Below are 4,912 nucleotides of genomic sequence, written 5' to 3' on the forward strand. Positions count from 1 at the left end.
TTCCTAAACATGTTTCTTCCTCTGAAAATTTTCTGAAAATTTTAGTAACTTCAAATAAAAGTGAACCAAACTCAACAAATTTGATAGCAACTACTCCCACAAGTGCCTAGAGATTATATCCTGCATTAGAACTACTTGGGACCATATAAATTTGACATGCAAGCTCAAGAACATGGTCACCTAGGCAGCAAAAATTTGCGAAGAATAAAGCACTAGAGCAAAAACTAATTGGACCATTGGAGGAGTCACAAACCGAAGAACAAACCCCCAAAGCAGTTTTGTGTGTGGAGCTTTGAGCTAGGAGATCGAAAATCGCAAAAAAAGGAGCTAGAACTCGTGCTTGAGCTGGTTGGTGAGTTTTTTGGGAGGAAGAAGGAGTGTGTGGTGGCTGGGATAAGTGGAGGGGAGCCACCGTGGGCCCACGAGGCAGGGGGCGCGCCCTGGACCCTCGTGGCCAGGTGCTTGCTCCCCGTGATGTGTTCTCAGTGCCAGATATTCTCAAACATTCCAGAAAAAATCATATTTTAATTTCAGGGCATTTGGAGAACTTTTATTTTTGGGGTAATTTTTATTGCACAGATAATTCAGAAAACTAACAAAAAATACTATTTTTGCTTTATTTAATCTAAATAACAGAAAGTAAAAGGAGGGTATAGAAGGTTGTGCTTTCTAACTTCATCCATCTCATGCTCATCAAAAGGAATCCACTAACAAGGTTGATCAAGTCTTGTTAACAAACTCATTCCGAATTGCATGAAACCGGAGAATATTCGAATAGCACTAGGTTACCTCAACGGGGATATGCACGTCCCCAATAATAAGAATATCATATTTCTTCTTGATAGTAGGAAGAGGAAATTCAAAACCTCCAAAAATAATCGATGGAATTTTTCCAATAGAGTTGATACTATGAACTTGAGGTTGTTTCCTCGGAAAGTGTACCGTATGCTCATTGCCATTAACATGAAAAGTGACATTGCCTTTGTTGCAATCAATAACAGCCCCTGCAGTATTCAAAAAGGGTCCTCCAAGAATAATAGACATACTATCGTCCTCGGGAATATCAAGAATAACAAAGTCCGTTAAAATAGTAACATTTGCAACCACAACAGGCACATCCTCACAAATACCAACAGGTATAGCAGTTGATTTATCAGCCATTTGCAAAGATATTTCAGTAGGTGTCAACTTATTCAAATCAAGTCTACGATATAAAGAGAGAGGCATAACACTAACACCGGCTCCAAGATCACATAATGCAGTTCTAACATAGTTTCTTTTAATGGAGCATGGTATAGTTGGTACTCCTGGATCTCCAAGTTTCTTAGGTATTCCACCCTTAAAAGTATAATTAGCAAGCATGGTGGAAATTTCATCTTCCGGTATCTTTCTCTTATTTGTAACAATTTCTTTCATATACTTAGCATAAGGATTCATTTTGAGCATATCAGTCAAACGCATACGCAAAAATATAGGTCTAATCATTTCAGCAAAGCGCTCAAAATCCTCATCATCCTTTTTCTTGGATGGTTTGGGAGGAAAAGGCATGGGTTTCTGAACCCATGGTTCTCTTTCTTTACCGTGCTTCCTAGCAACAAAGTCTCTCTTATCATAACATTGAATCTTTGATTGTGGGTTATCAAGATCAACAGCAGGTTCAATTTCTACATCATTATCATTGCCAGGTTGAGCATCAACATGAACCTCATCATTAACATTATCACTCGGTTCATGTTCATTACCAGATTGGGTTTCAGCATTAGAAATAGAAATATCATTGGGATTCTCAGGTGTGTCAACAACAGGTTCACTAGAAGCATGCAAAGTCCTATCACTTTTCTTTTTCTTCTTCTTAGAAGAACAAGGTGTATCAACATTGTTTCTCTTAGAATCCTGCTCAATTCTCTTAGGGTGGCCCTCAGGATACAAAGGTTCCTGAGTCACTTTACCTCCTCTAGTTGCAAATCTAACAGCAAAGTCATTATTCTTACTATTCAATTCATTGAGAAAATCATTCTGAGCCTTAAGTACTTGTTCTACTTGAGTGGTAACCATAGAAGCATGTTTGCAAATGAGTTTAAGTTCACCCTTAACTCTGGACATATAATCACTCAAGTGTTCAATCATATAAGCATTGCGTTTTAATTCTCTACCAACATAAGCATTGAAGTTTTCTTGTTTGACAATAAAATTATCAAACTCATCTAAGCATTGGCTAGCAGACTTATAACGAGGAATATCACCTTTGTAACATCCCAAATTTTTAGATTTGGAATGTTAATAGGATTATTCTGTTGCATCCTGATTTCTATGCATATTTGAATTTTTCGGAGTCTATGTGATATCCTAACGAGTGGGAATAAAAGGACTTTCCCGAATACTCATTTTGACTCATACTTTTATTTTGCAAATGTTCAAATCCTTTTCAACTCAAGGAAAAATATTGAGAGAAGAAAAACATGACTTCTTCCCTGTTAAGTATAGTTGAAAAAAGGTTTAGAATATTATTTAGAATTATTTTGAGATTGTTTGATACTCTTATTTGCTCCTATTGCATAAATTAGTTTTTTTTAAAAAAATATTTTGGGATGAAAAATGTTCACTGTATTCTGTATTATCAATAATATTTTTTCTGTGTGTATTAGTTTTTTTTAGGAAGTCATCTGTTATTTTGTTTTAGCCAAATAGACCTCCTGTTCAGTATAATTGCTCAGCCAGAGATCACTATTCATTGGGCCGCGTAGTGCCAGCTGCACGCAGCCCATTTCCTTTCCTTCGCCCCGCGCGCAACAACAGCAGGCCGAAGCCCAGTCACAGCACCCCGCAACCTTTCTTTTGTTTTTTTCTTTCTTCTCCTAGTGCCGCTGACGAGAGGGTCCCAGGCGTCGTCTCCTTCCTCTGGACGAACTCCTGGAAACGCACGAGAGTGTCCCCGAACCAAATCCACTCCGATTTGGCTCAATCTTTGCTCCTCGCGTAGACCCACCTCCGTATAAATACTCCCTGTGTCCTCCTCGTACGATTTTTCGCCAAACGGAGATCTCCCGTGCCCTAGGGCGTCACCCCGATCTCGCCGGAGTTCCAGTCCAGGAGCTTCATCGCCGGTGTGTTCCGTCGCCACCAGGAGGTTACGATCCCCATCCTCGATGTAGATTCCTATTTACTGATGTTCCTCGCCCGCCTAAGTTTTTTCTTTGCTCGGAGGACTTGTAGGACGAGGTCCGAGTTCCGCCGGAGTTCTCCGACGCCGCCGCGCCATTGTTGGAGAACCGCAGCCAGCAGAGGCCACCCCCGTCGCCCCGGATGCCTCCAATCTCCCTGCCGTTGTGCGCCTCTTCCTCTGGTCGGACCGCCGTCGCTGGAGTTTGCTCATAGCCACCACCGTCGTCTCCACCGAGCCGCCCGCGCCTTTCTTCTCCAACTCCGGCGACCACACAGCCCTCTGTTTTCCGGTGAGCCATCCCCGTTCGTCTGATCTATGATGGACAGCCCAGATTAGATCATGTTCTTTTTTTTTTGAAGCAGTATGCACTAAATAGCGGCCGACTGTCGTTTAAGCCTAGCAGCAAACACCATCTGGCCACTCACATTACGCAACGTGGCAACACCACAGCAGCCGCGGCAGTTCTTCCCAGAACGCTATCCTGGCATAATTTTTCTTTGCAGATTCCATATCAAATTTTCATTTAGGTTTATCTTGAGATCCATAACTCCAAATTCAGAGATTCTTTTTCCTGTGTACTCGTAGAGACCAGTAGAATACCATAGAACCAAAACTTCACATTTTTGAACTGTTAAATTTGAATTTGCTCAAATTTGAATTCAATCTTCCGGAGGCCATATCTTTCAAACCATAGATCCAAATTAGTTGATTCTTTTTGCATTGTGATCCTACTGGCATATAGATAATATATACCTACGGATATGTTCTGTTAATTAAGTTTTTTATTTGAATTATTTGTTGTCGGCTTTATTGTGATTTATGTGAGTATGGTTTATTTATCGGTGCCTTCATTAATCGTATAGATTGTTCGGAGTGTGAAGCGGATCGGAATTAAGCGTTAGAGTACTTCAACACCGTTCAAGGCAAGTTTGCACTTTTGATTTTGCTTATCCTATATTCTGCTATGCATGTGTGATTTTTATGCTATGGCATGTGCTTGGTTTGATCTGTATGTTCTCTGTTGTCATATTCTGATATTGATTGTGTTGTGTGATGGTGTGATCAACTTGCTATGGTAGACGTGGGCATGTGTCGCGTGATGTTTGGAAGTGGTGAGCGCTTATAGCTGTAGGCTCGGGGCTTTTTCTCAGGTGAATGCGTCAATGGTTGAGCGCTCTATTGTCCCTAGAGAATGCGCCATGACTGAGCGCACTTGAGTTGTCGGGGCTTTTTCTCATGTGAATGTGTCACTGGCTGAGCGCTCTATTGTCCCTAGAGAATGCGCCAGGACTGAGCGCACTTGAGACATCTTGAAGATCTTTATCATCTGTGTTGCTTGCACCTTTCCTATGTCATGGAGGTAGGTGAAGGTAGGTTTACGCGAAACCAAACTTGAGTGTTTTGTTTGTCATACTTTGCAGGTAGATGTAGGTTTGCTTTATCATTATGTGTAATTTGCCAATACATTCAATATATTGACCCTTTGTGGCTGCAACTTATCATGTTGCAGGATATTCAGGTGATCAGTGAGATACAGTAGGGTCGCGAGTCTTCACTCAGCATTTTCGCCAGTGGGCAATGATGGGATTCATCGTTTATTATGCTATCTTTCCGCTGTTATTATTGAATAAAGTTAGCTATGTGCTACTTAGTTTGTAATACTTTGTGGATTCTAGATCATACGTTATAGTAAATGATGCACTTGTTATTTGATATTCATATGTACTGTGTGTGCTAGCGAGTCGATCC

At 40.9% G+C, this 4,912-nt stretch overlaps 1 long non-coding RNA gene across 1 annotated transcript; it reads left to right on the forward strand.

Annotated features, from left to right (window-relative positions):
- The first annotated feature begins 2,926 nt into the window (after positions 1-2,926).
- LOC123075175 (uncharacterized) lies at positions 2,927-4,527 on the forward strand. The gene is made up of 3 exons (XR_006436105.1): positions 2,927-3,127; positions 3,214-3,452; positions 4,027-4,527. It is a non-coding gene; the product is annotated as an uncharacterized lncRNA (long non-coding RNA).
- The last annotated feature ends 385 nt before the right edge of the window (positions 4,528-4,912 follow it).

The sequence above is a fragment of the Triticum aestivum genome, chromosome 3D (assembly GCF_018294505.1).
Source record: "Triticum aestivum cultivar Chinese Spring chromosome 3D, IWGSC CS RefSeq v2.1, whole genome shotgun sequence".
NCBI lineage: Eukaryota > Viridiplantae > Streptophyta > Magnoliopsida > Poales > Poaceae > Triticum > Triticum aestivum.